The sequence below is a fragment of the Dermochelys coriacea genome, chromosome 1 (assembly GCF_009764565.3).
Source record: "Dermochelys coriacea isolate rDerCor1 chromosome 1, rDerCor1.pri.v4, whole genome shotgun sequence".
Lineage (NCBI taxonomy): Eukaryota > Metazoa > Chordata > Testudines > Dermochelyidae > Dermochelys > Dermochelys coriacea.
Window position 1 is genome coordinate 108,928,592 of NC_050068.2, and position 23,140 is coordinate 108,951,731.

General features: G+C 44.6%; 2 long non-coding RNA genes across 2 annotated transcripts; both read right to left on the minus strand.

The window, feature by feature from the left end:
- Nucleotides 1-2,536: 2,536 nt before the first annotated feature.
- LOC122457670 lies at nucleotides 2,537-3,623 on the minus strand. The gene is made up of 2 exons (XR_006277328.1): nucleotides 3,178-3,623; nucleotides 2,537-2,796 (listed from the first exon to the last, which is right to left on the minus strand). It is a non-coding gene; the product is annotated as an uncharacterized LOC122457670 (long non-coding RNA).
- Nucleotides 3,624-20,688: 17,065 nt separating this feature from the next.
- On the minus strand, nucleotides 20,689-22,854 carry LOC119844911. The gene is made up of 2 exons (XR_005289440.1): nucleotides 22,706-22,854; nucleotides 20,689-21,339 (listed from the first exon to the last, which is right to left on the minus strand). It is a non-coding gene; the product is annotated as an uncharacterized LOC119844911 (long non-coding RNA).
- Nucleotides 22,855-23,140: the final 286 nt, after the last annotated feature.

Consider the following 23,140-nt stretch of genomic DNA (forward strand, 5'->3'; position numbering starts at 1 on the left):
AAACCAGATTCTTAAAAAAAAAAATATAGAAAATTTTTGCTGAAAGAAAAAAAACCCTATTCCTCCCCCGAAGGTTTTACAGAAAAGTTTCCACAGCCTTACTGGTTAGTTTTCCAGCAAATAGATTGAATACTAATGATGACTGCCCCATCCCTAATGTCCCATTCCTAGTCCAAAAAACCCCCAAAAACACACAAACACACACCCACACACACCATCCACTAGAAGTGGCAAAGACAGTACTTCATTAGTATCTATCCTCTGTCAACATTCTGTATCCCTCTCAGCCAAGAATGAGGCCAAGCTAAGGGACAGAGGTGGCAGCAGGAATAGACATCTTCCATACAGATGTGGTCAAATCTCTGGTTTGGAGAACTTTTTCCACACAGAAGCCTACTTGCAATAAGAGAAGCTAAGAACAAAGAGGATGAGGGACTCAGAAGGAAGGGACACACTGAGGAAAAAGAAGATTATGAAGGGAGAGAGAGCAGTGAAAGAGAGAGGGAAAATAAAAATGCCAGACAAAAAACACATGACTGAAATCTAGGAGAGCAGGAGTGGAGCGCACTTTGGCTTTGATTCTATTGCTACTCTCAATTTACTGCATTTTGGTGCCTAGCTATCACAATTACTGTTGCTGTATAACATACCACTTCACTTTTAAACTAGAAGGGTAAATAACTATATATAAGCAGGGATATTCTTAAGGAATTCATCATTCATATTTCAGTGCTTTTATGCAATGACTCATCAGCTGGCAATTAAAAAGTTTGCCTCTAATTGTGTACGTGGAAATAAGTGTGTGCAGGAGTGTGTGTGCAAAAAGGCTTTTGTATTTGCAAACAGTGTGTCTGTGCACACAGTTGGAGACTAGGGAAAGGCCAACTGGACATACAGTCCAAAGGGCTAATCTCAAACCTGAGATCTTAAAGATATTTGTTTAAATACATCTGATGGGGGAAGGAGGTTTTGTTTGTTTTTTAAAACTTGGTTTCTTTGGCCTTTTTTATCACTCTTTAATACAGTTAACCTGTTTTGTGGTATTATCTGGAATTAGGTTAAACTGGTTTGGATCCTTTCTGTGCCAGAGATCGGTGCCACTGGATTCCATTTGGGGTTTTTACTTTTTCATAGTTTTTTTTTTTTTTTGTTAGACCTTCAGGGCTTGAAGCTGTAAGATGGAGTGGCAAGGAAACCACAGGGAGCCGGTTGAGGCTGCCCAGTCCCCATTTAGTTTAGGGCTACACTTGGGCAACCCTAACCTATGTCACCGGTGCAAAGTCCCTCAGGACCTTACACCAGTGGAGGACCTGCTATAGTGGATCTTTGCTCTGCTGCACATCCTCCTCATCCCACACATGCCCCTCCTTCTCCTTATGCTGGGGATGGAAGGCAGTGGTGCAGGCATTGCCAAGTGGCTTTAGTGGAGCAGGATTTGACTATTCTTTTTTGGTGTGTTTTGACTTTTACATTTTGGATTCACTGTTATACCAATTACATAGATTTACTGAGTCTTTTGTTTACTGCTGTCAGTTTTAACTAAATTTGTTAGTCTCTAAGGTGCCACAAGTACTCCTTTTCTTTAATTTTAACTGAGATATTCAAGTCAAATATCTGTAAAGTTAAATCCTATTAAGAATGGAATGTTATTGGTATATCCTAGAATTGTTTCAGGCATTTGCCCCTTTCTGGTCATTTATTATGTATGACTATTGTGATAGTAGGTGTCACTGTTAAACAGTCTTCCAAGTTGTTTTCCTTAGTGTACAAGTGTTCAGTCTTAGACAGACATGCCATTTTGTTGTTAGTAATTTTAGTTATGCAAAGCTCTATGCAGAAGAGGTGGCCCTTGGAAAAGGAGCTGTGGGAGCAAGCCAAGGAGTTTGCTGTCTGCCTGGGTCTCTGGCTGCCTCAAGAATTGGTGCCAGAGTTGCTCCCTGAAAACCAGGCACAAGGCTGCCACTCCTGAAAGAAGGGATCACCTGCATGCTATTTGACCAGCTCTGCTTCAGGACTGGTGTATGTGCAAATAAAAAAAAGTTACATTTACCCAGACTCTATTGTGATGGGTGTCCCCCTGGGGTGCCACCTGGAATTGGGGTACCTCTGAGCCCTCTGACTCACCAGGCTGGGTTCCCTGTCAGCACTATGCTGCTGTGACAAGCTGTGGCCCACTCCCACCAGCATACGTACAGGGACACACCCAGCTGCAGTTGCATGCAGGCTTTGACCAGCCACTGCATGAAACAACAATAGAGAGGCTGCAGCCAAAATAACCCCCAGCTTAAGACCCCAGAGCTGTGCCATCCTGCCCTGGTCAAAATCCTGGCCAGTATGAATTTGTTACTCAGTTCGCCTCTCCCTCAATGTGGGGAGGAATATGCACAATACACTTGTGTTAAACCAAGCTGAGATTTTCCCCAGACATTTCAAAGGCACACTGGTTTAGATTAAAACATAAAATCTCTTTTGTAGTTTAATTTAAGTGATAGCAAACAGATCAAAGCAGATTATCTAGTAAAAAAAAAAACAGCAAACTAAGTTTAGATACTAGAAAGACTGGATATGAATTAGCTATTTCTCACCCTGACTGATGATACACGCAGGCTTGCAGGTTGTCAAGGCACAAGCTGCACTTGCTTTGCAGCTTGGGCTCCCGAACTCCACTCCAAGTCCTTTTCTTCCAGAGCTTCTCTCAGGTGTTGAGTTGTGGGGGAGTGAAGAACAACTCCCTGCCTTATACAGCTTTTCCATATAGCAGGAACCCTTTGTTTTAAACTTGGTTCCCAGACCAGTCTGTGGGAAACTACAGGTACCTAAGATGGAGTTCAGAGTCATGTAGTCTGGTCACATGCCCTTGCAGAGTCATAGCCGCCATTACTTACAGGCTGGCCGAAACAGGTACAGGAAGGCTAAGCTATTCCACAGCCCATTGTTTTTGATGAACCATTAACTCTGTCTGGCTTCTTCACAGTTGTACCTGAAAGACTGGCTGTGGGTGTTTTCCAGAGTAAGCCCATCTGAAATACAGATTCATAGTCAATATTTATAACTTCAGGTAAATAATGATACATGCATACAAATAGGATAATCATATTCAGCAAATCATAACTTTTCCAATGACACCTTACATGATCCATTTGTACAAAATGAGTCTGCAACCTGTTACAGATCCACCACCATAGCACTCCTGCTCGTTGCTCCAGGAATTCTCTGTCCTAGCCACGGAGCACCATTGTCTGCTCTGCTGTCTGGGACCCGCATTGCTCCCTGGCTTGCGGCATCCTCTTCTGGACACAGCCCTCCAGCTATGCTTCACTTGGAGCTCTCCCCTTCCAGGGGGTATACACAGTCCTCAGTCTGCACCTGCCTTCATGGCCAACTGCAGCCCCAAAGTCTAGCCCCTTGCCTCAGGAAAAGCCACAGTCTGTATCAGGCCAGGCTCTCCACAGCCAAGTACAGTGTAAGGGGCAGACCTAGGCCCACCCACCCACTACTCTGGGTCCTGGCCCAGGGACCCTCTGGCCGCAGCCATGTCCTGCCCCACTTCTCTCCCCTCTACTGCTCATGCTCCCTGGCCCACTTCCCCTTTAGCCCTTGCCCCTTCTCAGCCCTTTCTTTCAGGGGCCACAGCACCAAATCCTCCTCCCTTGCTTGTCAGGGAAAGACAGATGTCTGCTGCTTTGCAGCCTTTATATTGGGCCCAGCCTGGCCCTGATTGGCTGCCTTTCTACCCTTTTCTGATTGGCTGGGTTATACTCAGCCGCTCCAAGGGCTGCTATTAACCCTTTGTCTGCCAAAGTGGGGCAACTGTCCCACTACAGCATCATAATTATGCCATAATTGTATCAATAATATTATTATGACGAATATGGGATATAATGTCACATCCACATCATTGATTTCTCTTGCACTGGGAAGCTAACCTGCAAGTCACTGGAATCTGCTTCTCTTGGGCAGATGGGTAATGCTGGTATTGGAATGGGACACAGGTGTCAGAAGAAGATAATATCCTGGGATATTACCCACATTTTAGATTTATCCTGCAAGCATTTTGTTTTTGTCTTTTTTTACTGTCTTTATAATACTCTCAGATTACCAAGAGAAAGTCAGACCAATGGATTTGTGATATCTAGGAGAGATTATCATTGAGCGTACACCACTATTGCCTGAGTTTACAGACAGGGCTAAGAGACTGAAGCTGACATGCAGCAACTAGAGCTCCTATTGCAGTGGTCCCCAAACTTTTTACTTTGCACCCCTCCTAAGCTCTGTCCACACACATACACACGCACCTAGTGATGTTTGGGAGTCAGGACCAGGCCATGGTCGGGGTCGGGGCTGCAACTAGGAGCAGGGCCATGGTTGGGGACGGAGGCTGGAGCTGAAGTCATGGTTGAGCTGGGATCCAGGGACTGAGGCTGGGGCCACAGCTGGGGATGGATCTGTGGCTGGGAGCAGGGCTGGGCCAGGAGCAGAGCTGTGGCTGGGCCGTGGGGGTTGCAGGCTAGGGGCAAGGCTGGGGCTGGGAGCTGAGCTGCAGCCAGGCTGGCAGCCAGGGCTGTGGACAGGTGTGGAGCCACAGCTGGGCCGGGAGCTGGGAGGCCGGGGCCGTAGCTGGGGGGTGGGGCTGGAAGTGGAACCATGTCTGGGAGCTGGGTCCGGAGCAGAGCTGGCGGCAGAGCAGGGCTGGGGTGGTGCTTCCTCCCCACTCCCTGTGGGGGACTGGCCTGTGCCCCACCGCACCCCCCTGAATGTTCCTCCGTGCTCTACTGGGAGGTGCACCCCACAGTTTGGGGACCACTGTCCTATTGTACCTGGGGTACCTAATTGTGTAGTACTCTGGTCAGTCTATGAATTTGTTGGCTAGTCTTAAATATAACTCATTGTGTGGGGCTTGTGCTTTTTAATGTTTATACAACAAAGTTGAGATAAGTTCCTTGATATTTGAGGAAATGAATCTGTTTTAATTTTTAAAAAAAAATGAAGTGGAGTGTATGTTAGAGGCAGCTTTTGTGTCTGAACGGCTAGTTACCTGGGGCCATTTTATAAAGGCAGCTGTATTTTTAGTTTATTATTTTATTATTACTTCACTCTTGGCTAGCTCCCAAAATGACTTTTTAGTACTTATACAGCTCCTTCTCTTCTGTGCTTTGCTAAGTGTCTCAGTCAGAGACAGAAGTATGCTAGAATGTATTGAAGCCAAGAAAGCTGAGATAACAAAAGCTGTTTCAGTTTTCTGCAGAAAAGAGAGTGAAGATAGCTCGGCCATGTCTACACTGGGTTTTAGCCATCAATATTGATACACTGTTGCAAACCCCTACTGTTTGTCCAGTGGGGAAAATTGCACTCTGTGGGTGTAAATAATGTCTTCTCTAGGGGCTTGCACTCATGCAGCTATGCCAGTGGCTAAAATCCTGGGGTAGACAAGGCCTTATTTCAGCAAAACTCCAATGAATGTGTGACAGAGAACAGGAGCATTTCCTGGCACTTGATGTGCAATTGGGGTTAACTTCCAGGGGCATCCAAACTGGCTCGCAAACAGCATGTGGCTCTTTTGAAGTTGCCCCCCTATTCTCTGTCTACTATACTAGGGGGAGGAGGGGGCTTGGGCCTTTTGCCCTATGGCGGTGTGGTGGGGCTAGGGGGCTTCTGCACTGTGGGGAGTGGGGTCTCACAGCTTCGGCCCCGCGGGAGTCAGCTGCCGGTGTTTGGGGCTTCAGCTGAACTCATCTTGCTCCTCTCCTTGCACGGGGCCTACGGGGCAGGACCAGAAAAGTGATTGTTGGGGGACAGAAGAAAAAGAATGCCCTGTGGGATAAATCCAATCCTTATTTAGGCAAAACTCTCATTGAGCTCAGGATGGCGTAAGGACTGCACCCTGCATACTAGTGTTGTTTAATCGAATTGCACATTGCAATAGAAAATACCACTGGGTCCCATTCTGCCCTGTGCATGGGAGCAAAAGAGACTAAGAAAAGCCATTTTGCAGCAGGGTTTTTTAAATCTATAGACTTAACTGAGTGGTTGGTTAATTAATTAGCTAACTGAGTGATTTCACCCAAGGAGGCAAAAGAGTCTGCATGGATTTCTAGAAGCAAGTGAAGGGAAGATGTTGTTGCAGTACTTTTGACTCAGCACACTGTATAGATTTTGGTGATCAAAGACTGTAACTGAGACTTGAGTGAACTCCTCCTAAGCTTTGGGGACGTCTGAGTTACTTCACACTATGTTTCTGTGGGAACTGACCTGTTTAGATTTAATTGTGTTTTCTTTATGTTTATGTATAACTGTGAAAATAATGAGGAGTCCTTGTGGCACCTTAGAGACTAACAAATTTATCTGGGCATAAGCTTTTGTGAGCTAGAACCCACTTCATCAGATGCATGGAGTGAAAATACAGGAGCAGGTATAAATACATGAAAGGATGGGAGGTTGCTTTACCAAGTGTGAGGTCAGTCTAATGAGTTAAAGCAATTAGCAGCAGGATATCAAGGGAGGAAAAATAACTTTTGCAGTGGTAAGAGAGTGGCCCATTACAGACAGTTGACAAGAAGGTGTGATTAATACTAGGGAGAAATTAGTATTGGGGAAATTAAGTTTAGGTTTTCTAATGACCCAAGCACTCCCAGTCTCTATTCAGGCCTAATCTGATGGTATCCAATTTGCAAATTAATTCCAGTTCTGCAGCTTCACATTGGAGTCTGTTTTTGAAGTTTTTTTGTTGAAGAATTGCCACTTTTAGGTCTGTTATTGAGTGACCAGAGAGATTGAAGTGTTGTCCTACTGGTTTTTGAATGTTATGATTCCTGATATCAGATCTGCGTGGACTCCTCCATTTATTCTTTTGCATAGAGACTGTCCAGTTTGGCCAATGTACATGGCAAAGGGGCATTGCTGGCACATGATGGCATATATCACATTGGTAGATGTGCAAGTGAACGAGTCCTTGATGGTGTGGCTGATGTGGTTAGGTCCTATGATGGTGTCCCTTGAAAAGATATGTGGGCAGAGTTGGCACCGGGGTTTGTAGCAGGATTTGGTTTCTGGGTTGGTGTTTGATTGTGTGGTTGTGGCTGGTGAGTATTTGTTTCAGGTTGGGGAGCTGTCTGTAAGTGAGGACTGGCCTGTCTCCCAAGGTCTGTGAGAGTGAAGGATTGTCCTTCAGGATAGATTGTAGATCCTTAATGATCCACTGGAGAGGTTTTAGTTGGGGGCTGAAGGTGATGGCTAGTGGCGTTCTCTTACTTTCTTTGTTGGGCCTGTCCTGTAGTAGGTGACTTCTGGGTATTCTTCTGGTTCTGTCAATCTGTTTCTTCACGTCAGCAGATAGGTATTGTAGTTGTAAGAATGCATGATAGAGATCTTGTAGGTGTTTGTCTCTGTCTAAGGGGTTGGAGCAAATGCAGTTGTATCTTAGAGGTTGGCTATAGACAATGGATTCTGTGATGTCGTCTGGATGAAAGCTGGAGGCATGTAGGTAAGTATAGCAGTTGGTAGGTTTCTGGTATAGGGTGGTGTTTATGTGACTATCGCTTCTTGGCACTGTAGTGTCTAGGAAGTGAACCTATTGTGTGGGCTGGTCCAGGCTGAGGTTGATGGTATGGTGGAAATCATTGAAATCTTGGTGGAATTCCTCGAGGGCTTCCTTTCCATGGGTCCAGATGATGAAGATGTCATCAATGTAGTGCAAGTAGAGTAGGGCTGTGAGGGGACGAGAGCTGAGGAAGCGTTGTTCTAAGTCAGCCATAAATATGTTGGCATACTGTGGGGCCATGCGAATACCCGTAGCAGTCCTGTTGACTTGAAGGTATAAATTGTCCCCAAATATGAAATAGTTATGGGTGAGGACAAAGTCACAAAGTTCTGCAGCGATCTAGAATCCTACTTTCGACGTCTCTGACTCAAGGAATATTTCCAACACACCACTGAACAGCACACTAACACACAGGAAGCTTCCTACCAACACTACAAAAATAAGGATTCTGCATGGACTCCTCCTGAAGGTCGAAACTACAGACTGGACTTCTACATAGAGTACTTCCATTGACGTGCACAAGCTGAAATTGTGGAAAAGCAGCATCACTTGCCCCATAACCTCAGTCATGCAGAACACAATGCCATCCACAGTCTCAGAAACAACTCTGACATCATAATAAAAAAGGCTGACAAAGGAGGTGCTGTAGTCATCATGAATAGGTTGGAATATGAACAAGAATAGGTTGGAATATGAACAAGAGGCTTCTAGACAACTCTCTGACACCACATTCTACCCCCGAAGAATTACCAAAAGAAACTACACCATCTGCTCAAGAAACTCCCTAAAGAAGCACAGGAACAAATCTACACTGTCACACCTTAGAGCCCCAATCAGGGGTATTCTACCTGCTACCCAAAATCCATAAACCTGGAAATTCTGGACGCCCCATCATCTCAGGCATTGGCACCCTGACAGCAGGATTGTCTGGCTATGTAGACTCTCTCCTCAGGCCCTATGCGACCAGCACTCCCAGCTATCTTCGAGACACCACTGACTTCCTGAAGAAACTACAATCCTTTGACAGGTTTCAGAGTAGCAGCCGTGTTAGTTAGTTAGAATAGCCGTATTCGCAAAAAGAAAAGGAGTACTTGTGGTACCTTAGAGACTAACAAATTTATTAGAGCATAAGCTTTCGTGAGCTACAGCTCACTTCATCGGATGCATTCAATGGAAAATACAGTGGGGAGATTTATATACATAGAGAACATGAAACAATGGGTGTTACCATACACACTGTAACCAGAGTGATCACTTAAGGTGAGCTATTACCAGCAAGAGAGCCGGCGGGGGACCTTTTGTAGTGATAATCAAGGTGAACCATTTCCAGCAGTTGACAAGAATGTCTGAGGAACAATGCGGGGGGGGGGGGGGAATAATCATGGGGAAATAGTTTTACTTTTTGTAATGACCCATCCACTCCCAGTCTCTATTCAAGCCTAAGTTAATTGTATCCAGTTTGCAATTTAATTCCAATTCAGCAGTCTCTCATTGGAGTCTGTTTTTGAAGTTTTTTTGTTGAAGTATTGCCACTTTTAGGTCTGAATTCAACATTCAAAAACCAGTTGGAGTTTTTCAATCTTCAATCTCTCTGGTCACTCGATTACAGATCTCCCTCTTTGGGCCATCTGACAATCTCAGTGACTGAGACTGAAACCAACTGTCAGAGGCTCCATGATTGACCAGTCGATCACGATCTACCAGTTGGTGACCACTGCTCTAGGAAATCTAAGGCTGTCATAGTGCATGCCTGCTCTATAGACCCCCTGCTGGTTAAGCAAGGACCTGCACGCACATTTCCCTCAACACCCTCCCTAGGGGTTCAGAAATAAGAAGCTTGCCTCCAGAGTCTTTAAACACTATTCTCCCCTTATCCTGGAGTCTATTTTGTTTAGATCATAGAGCTTCCCCAAGATATCACTCCTTTATGACCGGGGTCTTAGCCCTCCCTCTTGGGGTTTTAGTCCTGCTCCATAGATTTTCTCCTCAAGTTTGCAAATCTTCCCAACCCTCCTTCTCGGGGCTGGTGTTTTCTGTTAGGCTTCTTCCTCCTTGGAACAGGAGGCCCACAGCTCCCCTAGTTGGGCTGGTTAGTGACCTCAGGCTAGCAATGACTTTCAATCAGCTTCTCATTCACCTGGTCCCTGTCTCCTAGCCGTCCCCAGGCTCAGAGAGTTCCATGAGCAGGCAAGCCCTCTCTTGCTGGTCTGTCCTTCTATCCCAGAGCTGCTTCTCCTTGGGTGGGAGAGGGGAACCCTGCTTTCTATACAAGGTTCCTGGTCCCAGGCCTATAGGGGAAAACCTGTGCTTCTATTACCTTAATGCAGACCATTCCCCTGGAATTTCTTCCTATCCCCCCACATTTGCCTTTCATTTTCCTAGATCGCTGAGACGCCCCCCCAAAAAAACCTTAAAAGGGGACACACTACAAATATGGAGTGCGATGACCCCTAGGTCCTACTACACTTAAGGGAACAGACCAGCCTTGCCACAGGACCTCATGGTCTATACTGTTAATCTAGTAAACTTTTGTAATTTTGTTAGTGCTTGCATACTGAGGCATGAGCTGTCTTATGAAACATCTGACTGGAATAAAGCAAAGGCCTAAAATGATACCTCTTTCAAAAATCGTGACACTTCTTGCTGACACAACTTCTGCTACCAGTTTCCACAGTTTGCAAAAATATTTCATTTTAACAGTTGAGGATTCTTGTGTTTTTTGGTTAGTCAAAATGCTAGTAAGACTGATTACAATTCAGCAATACCCTTCAGATTTGTCTTTGTCCAACTCAAACACTGGTAAATCAGAATCAAATACAGGTAAATCATGGTTTGTCTGGGTTTGGGTGATTAACTAGAGTTTGTGTGCAATTCATAGATTTGTAAGGCCAAAAGTGTTAGTTATGATTACCTAGTCTGATGTTCTGCAAAACACACCATGTCTTTGGTTATAGCAACCTGTGGTAATTGTCTGCTGTCTCATCTGCTGATCCAGCATTGACACAAATAAAATCTCAGGCGTCTTTTCTGCACTTTTTTTGAGTGTGTGTCAAAGTGACTACTGTGAATTGACTTAAATAACAGAAAAGATTAGCTTTTCTTTCTAAAACCATTGGCCTCTTACATTTGATATCTGTAATTTCTTTTTGTCTGTATTTTAGATTCAGCTGCAGCACCCCCTCCCCCCACGGATGATATTGAAAAAATTTCTTCATCTATATGATCCTCTCTTGTTCCCTCTTTGTATTGTATCACTTTCCCTTCGTTTTATCAAATAGGTTCTGTAACCCACATACAGTAGAACCTCAGAATTACAAACACCTCAGGATTGGAGGTTGTTCGTAACTCTGAAATGTTCGTAACTCTGAACAAAACATTATGGTTCTTCTTTCAAAAGTTTACAACTGAACATTAACTTAATACAGCTTTGAAACTTTACTATGCTGAAGAAAAATATTGCTATTAACCATCTTAATTTAAATGAAAAGCACAGAAACCGTTTCCTTATATTGTAAAAAAAATTAAACTTTCCCCTTTATATTTTTAGTAGTTTATGTTTAACTCAGTACTGTGCTGTATTTCCCTTTCCCCCCCCCCTCTGCTGCTGCCTGATTGTGTACTTCAGGTTTCAAATGAGGTGTGTGGTTGACCAGTCAGTTCGTACCTCTGGTATTTGTAATTCTGAGGTTCTAATATTTTACTCTTCTTAATCGTCTTTCATTTTGAACTTTAAAAACTGCATGCCTATATTTAGAATCACCATGATGCATAAATCATTGCTGGGGGTGAGGGCTGGGGTGGGGCCAGAAATGAGGGGTTCAGGGTGAGGGAGGGGGCTCTGGGCTAGGGCAGGGGTTGAGGGTGAGGGCTCTGGAGGGAGGTGCAGGCTCTGGGTGAGGCCAGGGATGAGGGGTTTGGGGTGTAGGCGGGGCCCCTGGCTGGGGCTGAGGGGCTCAGAGTGTGGGAGGGGGCTCAGGGCTGGGGAAGGGGATTGGGGTGCTGGAGCGGGTGTGGGGTGTAGACTCCAGGAGGGAGTTTGGGTGCAGGAGGGGGCTATGGGCTGGGGCGGGGGTTGGGGTGCAGGAGGGGGTGAGGGGTATAGGGGGTGGTGCTTACCTCAGACTGCTCCCAGAAGCAGCGACATGTCCCTCTGGCTCCTAGGGCCAATGGGAGCTGCAGAGCTGGTGCTTGATGGGGGGAGTGCTTGGAGCCTCCATGGCCGCTTCTACACCTAGGAGCCAGAAGGACATGCTGGCCACTTCCTGGGAGATGTGCGGAACCAGGTAGGGAGCCTGCCAGCCCTGCACCAACTCGACTTTTAAGAGCCTAGTCAGCACCACTGACCGGAGACGCTCTGGTCCCTTTTTGACAGGGTGTTCTGGTCGAAAACTGGACATCTGGCAACCCTAGCTCTGGCCTGTGTTTTGCTTCATGTACCAAGTGCACTGGGCAGAAATGGAGTAATGAAGCTGACCTAAAATTGCTGCCCAACTTCTAAAAGTCTGGCGCTTTATTTTGTCTCTTGCTGTAGGCCGCCCTTATGGATTTTCAGCAGAATGTCATATATCTCTCCCCTCCCCACAACAAGGCATCTGTATTCTTGTTTACAGTTCAGAACTTGTTGAATACTTTCAGATAGACCCTTCTCAGTATCGGCTTCTCCTTCACTTCTTTTCCTGCCAATGCTGCACACTTCCTATGTTTTTAAAACAATCAGAGGGCTAGTCTTTAATTACCAGGAAATCAATCCGTCAGCACAACTGCTTAGTATTCAAAACTTCAGAGGAATAACATGCAGCAGAGATATTTTCCTCTTTATATATGCAGGGCTTTTTTAAAATTTGTGGTATATTCAGATCATTTGGCTAGGTGAAGGAGTGCTGCATTCCTACTGGCAACGTATTAATATCTCTCTGCCTGGGTTAAGAATTCAGACTTAATGACAAGCTCCTCGTTGGCAAACTCATTTATGCTTGATTTTGGGAGCACAACTGGCTGCTTTGGAGGAGCAGCTTCCTCTTCATCTGAGCACATCCTGTGTTAGTTAAATGCCTTAATCATAAACATATGTTACAGGAAATATGGTCATAGCACATAGTCTCCTTTTTCTCTTAGACTTATGACTAAAGGGCACAGTCAGTGTTGGTGAGTCTGAAAATTAACATTTCTTGACAGTCATCTTATTTTCAGGGTCTGAACTTTCAGAAAAAAACATTTCTTGGACTGTACATACACACCGCTATGACATTCACAGTTAAGTATCTGTGCCACAGCGATATGTACCATTTTAATTAAGGTGAAATTGACTGTGAGATGCATGGGGGGGGGGGGTTGTTTGTTTGTTTTAACTAATTTTCAGCTTACAAAATGTTTAAGGTTTGAGGCTTAAGGGGGCTGACCCTACAATTTTTTTCAAAAAAAGAAGCTATTTCTATTTAAATCAGTGGAAGAATGACCTCTGTAAAATGGTTGTGCCCTTCCTGGGACTACATACCAATGCTCTCGAACATAAAGGGAAATGTATTTGAACACAAAAATACTGAACTCTTCAAAAGTTCCTTAGGCTATGTCTACACTATCACTTATGTTGGTATAACTTATGTCGCTCAGAGGTGTGAATAAGCCCCCACAGCTCCTCTGAGCAACGTAAGTTACACGGGCCTAAGCGCCAGTGTGGACAGAGTTATGTTGATGGAGGAGCTTCTTCCTGTGGTTATTTTGCTTTAAACATTTGTTCTGAGATACAGCTCTGCATATCAGCCCTGGAGTACACTTTCAAAACAGCCTTGTGTTTTTTAAGTTACAAGGATACATAAAAAATGGAAAATATTAATGTCTGAGATCAGATTCTGATACTATTACTTGCATAGAGTAGTACCTACTCCTTGAGTAATCCCACTGACTTCTGAGGGCCTTCTTGATGAGTAAGGCACTCCTCCACATCAGTAAGAAAAGGGAAATCTGGTCCAAAATATTTAATAATACTGAATACATTACTAATTAAGGTCTACTCTGACAGTTGTTATGCTGGCAAAAATTCCATTGAGTTTAATAGGGACTTTACCTGAGAAAGAACTGAAGGATTGAGCAATAGTTATTGTGACAAAGTTCCTCCTCTACCTTGGTGGGTCTTGCACTTATTGGCAGATTTGCTCACCTTGGAGCTTCATGGCAGCCCTCAGCTTGGCCGTTTTGCTGAACCCACAGTCCGGGTCAACTCCTGTGTCTGACCAGGAGTTGGGAGGATTTGGGGGAACCCGGGCCCACCCTCTATTCCGGGTTCCAGCCCAGGGCCCTGTGGAATGCAGCTGTCTAGAGTGCCTCCTGGAACAGCTGTGCAACAGCTACAACTCCCTGGGCTACTTCTCTATGGCCTCCTCCCAAAACCTTCTTTATCCTCACCTTCCTCCTGTTCTCCGATAATGTTTGTACACCTCAGTCCTCCAGCAGTATGCATTCTCACTCACAGCTCCTAGTGCCTCTTGCTCCCAGCTCCTCACACGCACACCACAAACTGAAGTGAGCTCCTTTTTAAAACCCAGGTGCCCTGATTAGCCTGCCTTAATTGATTCTAGCAGCTTCTTGATTGGCTCCAGGTGTTCTAATCAGTCTGTCTTAATTGTCTCCAGAAGGTTCCTGATTGTTCTGTAACCTTCCCTGTTACCTTACCCAGGAAAAAGGGACCTACTTAGCCTCGGGCTAATATATCTGCCTTCTCTTACTCTCCAGTAGCCATCTGGCCCGACCCTGTCACATTATTTACAAGTCAGATACACTGCACAACTTTCACTGCATGCTTAAATAAGCATATCTGAAGTCATTTTGTGACAGAGCCACACTGATATGATTCCTGCTACACCTTTGAAGAAACTGGGGTGTTAGCTTAAAGACCGTAGGCTAAAGCCATGTCTCCACTACAGAGTTTGGTCAGCAGAGTTTATGATGCTTTAATTAAACCACTGTTGCATGTCCACACTATGCTCCTTGTGGCTGCAGAGTACATCCACACTAGCAGCTCTTGCATCAACACAGAGAGCAGTGCACTGTGGGTAGCTATCTCACTGTGCAACTGGCTGCAGGCTGCTTTGGGAAGGGTTGCAATGGGCAGGTACAGCATCACATGATGTGGGTTTCTCATTGCAAGAGAGAGCAGGATTTCCACGTTAATTATTTGCTCTTTTCTGTCGGAGTGGAGTGACATGCTCAGATGTCAGAACTTCACGGAGCTTTGAAAGGGTAAGAGCTCATGCCTGTGTAGCTGGATAGTTGAGTTCACAACAGTGAGCAGAGTGGTCACGGTGGGCATTATGAGATACTGTGGAAGACCAGTTATGGCAACATAACGAAGGAACCGCAGTTTCTACAGGTTTCAGAGTAGCAGCCGTGTTAGTCTGTATTCGCAAAAGAAAAGGAGTACCGGTGGCACCTTAGAGACTAACAAATTTATTAGAGCATAAGCTTTCGTGAGCTACAGCTCACTTCATCGGATGCATTTGGTGGAAAAAACAGAGGAGAGATTTATATACACACACACAGAGAACATGAAACAATGGGTTTATCATACACACTGTAAGGAGAGTGATCACTTAAGATAAGCCATCACCAGCAGCAGGGGGTGGAAAGGAGGAAAACCTTTCATGGTGACAAGCAAGGTAGGCTAATTCCAGCAGTTAACAAGAATATCAGAGGAACAGTGGGGGGTGGGGTGGGAGGGAGAAATACCATGGGGAAATAGTTTTACTTTGTGTAATGACTCATCCATTCCCAGTCTCTATTCAAGCCTAAGTTTCTACACTGACACTTTGTTGCTTTAACTTTGCTGCAAAAAGCTTTATGCCTCTTGTAGTTTTATTTTGTCAGCAAAACAGGAGAGTTTTGCTGACAAAAGTAGCTTTGTAGTGTGTACATCTCCACTGTTTTGTCACCAAAAGCTTGCTTTTGCCAACAAAACTGCATAGTGTAGGCCAGGCCTAGATCCTGATGTGATCTCTTAGGCCTAAATACCTTTGTGGGTCTGGGTCTTAGTTTTTAGACTGATAGAAGTCTTAGGTCTGGTCCAAACACAAAGCGGTACCAGTTTAAACTTGTGACTTTAAACTGGGCTTGCAAAGCCAGTCAGTTCACTGGTCAAATACTATAAATTGGCCATCTATTATCTAACGAGTCAAATATTCCAGCAAGAATGCCCTGATGTAGCTGGTCGTCTACCTTTTTCATTGCATCACGGTGCCATTTGTTAGCAAGCCTACTTAAATGTCTTGATCACTCTTTTTCTACATGCTGATGCCACCGGTTGACAAAATGATGAACTAATTGGAAGCTGAGTATCTTGCCTGGCTGAAATAAACATTGAACAAACATTGTATTTATATATCTTGATTTGTATACCAGGCCATCAATGTACATGGTTAAAAGACACAGTCCCTGCTACAGAGTTTACAGTCTAAACCGATTAGACAAACATACAGAAATGAAGTCAGAATGGAGTGGGGAGGGAGAAGAGGGTTCATAGTTATTCAACTTATTTCCCCAACACAAAGAGATGCACAACCATTAAGCTGCTTCAAGAGTTGGCCTGCTGGCTACCTAGCATAAATGCATTTTAAAACGACCTTTTGCTTTTATAGTTGCTATGTGTTCGGTTTATTTCTGTTTAACTTCATTTTTGTTTTGCAGCTGTTCATTCTTGAATAATGTTCACATTTAAATGCTACCCTAAGCATTGCTAAGAAGGTAATCAGAATAATGATCCTTTCACTGCTTTAGAACTTCATTTCAGTTGAGATATTTGTGCCTAATTACAAAAAACAAGGGTACTTAACTGAATTATTTTAACTCAGAAAAATGTGAGGCTATGTCTACGCCATCAACGGGGGGTGATGCAAGTGTAACCCCTTTGGGGTTTAAAGAGCATGGCCCCTTTAAATCTTTTTCCTGTGTGGGGAAGGGCTGATAGTTCTGGAAGGAGGAAATGCTGTGGGGGGGAGCAGAGAGCGAGAGGAGAGCAAAGGATGTGTGTGTCTGAAGCTCCAGACTGAAGGGCGGCAGCCAGCAGGTTCTCACAGAGTGAGGGAGCCAAGAACCTGTCTGAAGCCGGGGAGGGACAGAGTGGCCAATAGGGGCACCCCAGGACAGGAGCCAGGAGGAGCACTGTGCCAGGGAAGAATTGCCCGAGAAGGACAGGCCAGAACTGGGCCAGATTTCACTGCTGCCCAGAGCTGCATGGGGCCGTGAATATTGGGGCTTGTGACTTTGCATTGGGAATAAGGAGGGACACCGTCAGCTAGTTAAGTGGGGACGTGGTCACTCTGTGTGGCTTTGCAGAAAAGGGCAGAAGAGGGCACCGGAGGGGTTTGTTGGGGAAAGTTTACTGGTGCTGAAGACGTCCAGGAGCACCCAAGACTCACTGACAGATGGGAACTTTGCCCAGGACTTCTGAACTCTGTGTGCAGACACATTGCTCGGTGTCTGCCCTTCCAGACTGTGGTACCACTGGGCCTGTGGGGCCTTGTGTTGAATGCAACCCTGTTTTACCGCTCCCCCTATATTTCCCCCTGTTGTTTTTCTCCTTTCATCCCTCTGTAAATAAATATTTCCCTTTTCTATATTCATTGTACTCTTCCAGTGTGTGTGTGTTCACTCTGGGGGGTTTGGAACAGGTGCCTCTGGGGTGGAAGAGACTTTCCCTGCTGCATTCCTGCACGTGCCTTCTTTTGGCCAGAGCTGCCTGCAGAGCAGACTTCATCTTGGCCTCGAGGGTGCCAAAGTTGCACAAGTTATGTAAAGCCACCACAGTTAGTATTGCTCATTTATGTGCATACTTGGCTGCTTGTGTTGGCACTGTGTGTACTCACTGGGACTGCCTGTGTTGATGCACAGTGCATTTCACCATGGGGAGGTATCCCAGTGTGCCACTCGCCACCCTATGGTGCCCTCATTGTCTTTTGGGAAATTTTGACGGAAAAGAGCCACAAAGGAGTGATTGGGTGCAAGGGCTCCAATTCCCATCATGCAACTTTCTTCATCCCCTAATGCCACCTATATCCCATAATTCTTTCACTTTAAAAAAAAATCCCACAAGCCTGCTTAGCACTTTTCGCTGTTCTCTGACACAAGCATGGAGTCTGCAAAGCCTGGCACTATTTTAACGAAAGTTGCAAACACAGCATGAATGATCCTCCAGTATTTGCAGAGCTGCAGTTAAAACTGCAGCAAGGGGAAGCATGACAATTTTTTGAGGACAGGCTGTTGAGAGACATAGTGAAAAGCAATTCCAAGTTGCTGCTGGCATTAATGGAGCAGCTGCAGACCGTGGAGTGCCAATCCTGGGCCTGAGAAATGAGCACTAACAGGTTTGGAACGATAAGTAGTGGCTGCAGAACTTTCGGATGAAAAAGGCCACCCTCCTGGATCTGTGTGCCGAGCTCGCCTGAATCCTCTAGTGCATGGGCACCAGAATGAGTGCTACAATGACAAAAGAGAAGACAATAGCGACCTCACTGTGTAAACATGCAGCACTGGGTTGCTTCTGGTCAGTGAGCAATCACTTTGGAGTTGAAAAATCCAGGGTGGGGGCTATTGTCATGCAAATGTGTAGGGCCATTAATCATGTCCTGCTACACAGGACTGTGACTCTCAGCAATGGGGTTCCCAAACTGCAATGGAGTGACAGAAGGAAAACATATCCCTATTTTGTCACCAGCCCACCTTGCCACAGAGCACATCAATAGAAAAAAAAATACTTTTCTATAGTTATGCAAGCATTGGTGGATCACTGGGGATGGTTCAATAGCATCAGTGATGGCCAGTAAGGGAAGGTGCATCTTTAAGAACACAGGGCTGTTCAGGAAGCTGCATCGGCTGGCCAATTACCATTGGTGAAATTGAAATGCCAATATTGATCCTGGGGGACCCAGCCTACCCCTTGCTCCTCTGGCTCATGAAGCCATATGCTGCCACCATGACAGCACCAAGAAAAGATTTCATCTACCAACTCAGCAGGTGCAGAATGACAGTTGAATGTGCGTTTGGTAGGTTGAAGGATGCTGGCGCTGTTTACTCACAAGACTGGATCTTAATAAGAAAAATATTCCAATGGTTATAGCTAGGGCTGTCAAGTGATTAAAAATTAATCACAATTAATTGCGTGATTAAAAAATTAATCACAATTAATCATACTGTTAAACACTAATTGAATACCATTTATTTAAATATTTTGGATGTTTTCTACATTTTCAAATATATTGATTTCAATTACAACACAGAATACAAAAGTATATAGTGCTCACTTCATATTATTATTTTTATTACAAATATTTGCATTATAAAAACAAAATAAATAGTATTTTTCAATTCAGTTAGTACAAGTACTGTAGTGCAATCTCTTGATCGTGAAAGTTTAACTTACAAATGTAGAATTATGTACAAAATAACTGCATTCAAAAATAAAACAATGTAAAACTTTAGAGCCTACAAGTTTACTCAGTCCTATTTCTTGTTCAGCCAATCGCTCAGACAAACAAGTTTTTTTACATTTGCAGGAGATAATGCTTCCCACTTCTTGTTTACAATGTCACCTGAAAGTGAGAACAAGCATTTGTATGGAATTGTTGTAGCCAGCATCACAAGATATTTACACGCCAGATGTGCTAAAGATTCATACGTCCCTTCATGCTTCAACCACCATTCCAGAGGACGTGTCCATGCTGATGACGGATTCTGCTTGATAACAATCCAAGCAGTGCAGACTGACGCATGTTCATTTTCATTGGCTGAGTCAGATGCCACCAGCAGAAGGTTGATTTTCATTTTTGGTGGTTTGGGTTCTGCAATTTCTGCATCGGAGTGTTGCTCTTTTAAGACTTCTGAAACATGCTCCACACCTCGTCCCTCTCAGATTTTGGAAGGCACTTCAGATTCTTAAACTTTGGGTTGAGTGCTGTAGCTATCTTTAGAAGTTTCTCATTGGTATCTTCTTTGCACTTTGTCAAATTTGCAGTGAAAGTATTCTTAAAACAAATAACATGTGCTGGGTAATCATCCGAGATTGCTATAACATGAAATATATAGCAGAATGCGGGTAATACAGAGCAGGAGACATACAATTCTTCCCAAGGAGTTCAGTCACAAATTTAATTAACGCATTATTTTTTTTAACAAGTGTCATCAGCATGGAAGCATGTCTGGAACTATGGCCAAAGCATGAAGAGGCATATGAATCTTTAACGCATCTGGTACATAAATATCTTGTGATGCCAGCTACAACAGTGCTACGAAACCGGCTGTTCTCACTTTCAGGTGACATTGTAAATAAGAAATGGGCAGCATTATCTCCCATAAATGTAAACAAACTTGTTTCTCTTAGCGATTGGCTGAACAAGAAATAGGACTGAGTGGACTTGGAGGTTCTAAAGTTTTACATTGTTTGTTTTTGAGTGCAGTTATGTAACCAAAATACCTAATTTGTAATTTACACTTTCACAATAAGAGATTGCACTACAGTACTAGTATGAGGTGAATTGAAAATACTATTACTTTTGTTTATCATTTTACAGTGCAAATATTTGTAATCAAAAGTAATATAAAATGAGCAGCGTGCATGTCATATTCTGTGTTGTAATTGAAATTGATATATTTGAAAATGTAGAAAAACATCCAAAATACTTAATAAATTTCAATTGGTATTCTATTGTTTAACAGTGTATTAAAACTGTGATTAATCACAATTAATTTTTTTGAGTTAATCGCATGAGTTAACTGTGATTAATTGACAGCTCTAGTTATAGCTTCCTGTTGTGTCATGTATAAGATATGTGAAATGAGGGTGGGGGAAGTTCCACTAGGGTGGAAGTGGAGCGGCAGTCTGCTGAGTTTGAACAGCCAGAGATTCAAGGGGCGTTAAAAGAACTCAACAGGGAGCTGTGTGGCTGAGGGAAGGCCTTGAAAGAGCACAGCAGTGTGGTGTGGAGTGCTACCTGGCCCTGCAGTTTTTGGGACTCTTAGGAAGTGTGTAGTGCTTGGTGTACATTTATGAATATCACACTGTCTTTGTCTTTTAATGCACCTATGAATTAAGCAGTGCTTGCAGTATATTTATAAGTTTTTCACTGAACCTATGAGTTCTGTGGTCATGTAGAAGTACAAGTAGTGGGTACTTTGAGTAGTGCTGGGCCCTTTGAAATGTATGTTATGATGTGATACAGATGAATTTATTTTCAAAACTAGAAATGTATGTGTACTGAAAGCAGTGCAAAACATTAATGTGCAATTAAAAAGCAAATACAACACAAACTTCTCAAGTAAATTAACAGAACAGAACTTTAAAATTAGAACAGTAGAAAACATTCCTGTCCATTTTGGCTACATATACACCAACCGTAGCTCTCACAGGTCTGTGAATATGAAGCTGTGGTTGTCCTTACTATCCCCTGGTATGGAGTGGTATGAGTAGGGATGCAGCCATGATGCCAAATGGAATATTGAGGGCGTAAGGAAGTGCTAAAATGGAGTTCTCCATTGACTGAAAAGGGAGGCAAGCCCATGATAGTTGGACCTGTAGGTCAACAAGAATCTGAAGCATTTAGTTTACTGGCTGAGAAACCCCATTATGTCCTGGTGCACATCTCCCTCCTTTTCCTGCTGGGATTCCTGGGCCTTTCTCCATACTGTTTGCCACATTCACTCTCGAGGCTCTCTGTTCATGGTCTGATGCATCACTGGCTTGCAGGATCTTGCTGAACATATCCTCTCTAGTCCTTTTTTCTCATCCTCATCAGGGACAGGCTTCCACAAGTGTGCAGCAGCTACAAATTTAAAAAAAAAACAAAACAAAAAAAAAAAACTATATCATTGTATTACAGTCAAATGGAAAGTGAAGGATCTCTCTCAAAATTCTCTTTCCCTAGTGCCATAAAAGTTGAAAATAAGTTGTGCTTGTTGACTCTGCAGCTTTGGAGTGCCTTTGCACAGAACTGCTTTCCAACCCCAGGCATGGTGAATATGGCCCGCCAGAGGTGAGGGGTTGGCAGAAAATGAAGATAGAATTGTTTAGTTGCAAGAAACAAAATGTATACCCATGGAAATAGGGGCCTGAGTACAGGGCAATGACACTGGCACTTTTTTTCCACAAGCTGTGGTGACTTTAGCTAATGTCTCACACATGAGGGTAACATAGGCACAGGCATCCTGAAGCCTCCCATCTCAAGGCCTGCATGCCACTAACCGAATTACTGCAATGGTGCTTGCTGAAGTCATCGCGGACTGACATGGGAAAGTGTCCTACCATGGAGGAATAAATAAGGCTGCCATTCGTAGAAAACTTCAGGGAAGGATTGCAGAGTACCCGCATGAACGTTTCATCGTGATCTCTCAGAAGGCCTCAAGGGACATCCCTGTGCACATAAACAAACTATTCTGCTCTGTATGGTCCCCTCCACTCCAGGGTGTCAGGACCCAGGGCCTGTAGCAGAGCTAATCTCTAGGCAGCCTTGTCAGTACAGCTGGCCTGCAGCAAGCTGCCTAATTGGATGAGCCACCTGATTTGCTGGAGGGTCCAGCAAGTCAGCTCTTAAGCCAGCAGCTGCTCGTTGGCTGCTCAATGCTTATGTCCACCACTGTGCCTGCTCCTGTTTCTTGTTACTGCTGCTCCTGCCTCGCACCTGGCCTTGCCTCTGTCCTACTCCTGCCTGAACCCCTCCTTGCCTGCTACCCTGCTTGTTACAGTTCCTGATCTCCAGCTTGACCCGGGCTCCTGACTCCTGTTCTGACCCTAATCCCTGTTTCTGATGCTTGGTTTTCCAAAACCTGCTCTGATTGACTAGCCTGATGCCTGCTGTCGAGGGGCTGGTACCCCCCTTCCCTGGTCACCCTGGGGGAGGGGTAAGAGCATGGTAGCCTCACAGTTAAGTCAATATGGTTGTGCTCAACCACAGGGCTGCATAGTCCAATGGCCAGAGTCAACAGTACTCCCCTTGTCTTCAGGAAAGCGTGGTCCAGTGGCCAGAGTCAACGGGATTCCCCTTGGCAGCAGGGAAGCACAGCCCACTAGCCAGAGTCAATAGAAGGGGGATTTGGTGGGCCATCTGCAACATGCCAACTGCTGCAGGGACACTGGCTAGTCCCTCCCTGGGTGGCCTTCTACCATGGCTCCTGTCACTGGAGTCAGGGTACCTTCAGGGTCTCAGGTGCTATTGTAGTTTCTCTAGGGCATCTGCGGGTGCCTGTCTGGGCCCCAGCATCTTCTACTTCCACAGTCCAGGTAACTGGCTGCTCCTCAGCTGGAGCCAGCAAGGCACATCCTCCTCCTCAGCAGTCCACCCAGAGGGAGCTAGGCTGCTCCCTTTTATACTACAGCAGCGGTTGGAGCAGGGTTGAGGGGGCGTGGCTTCTGCTGCAAAAAGCGCTGCCTTAACCCTTTCTGCTCCAGTGTGGGGCCACTACAGCCCTTCACATTTGCTCTGACCAGTAGGCTAAACTACCCTCATCCCAGTTTACCTGATATAGGGAAATGAAAAGCAGATAACTCTATCCCTGTTTGTTGTACTGCTATCTCTTCTTGTATGAGTAAACAATGAAAAGTTGATACTTGTGTTTTGTTAACTTGGG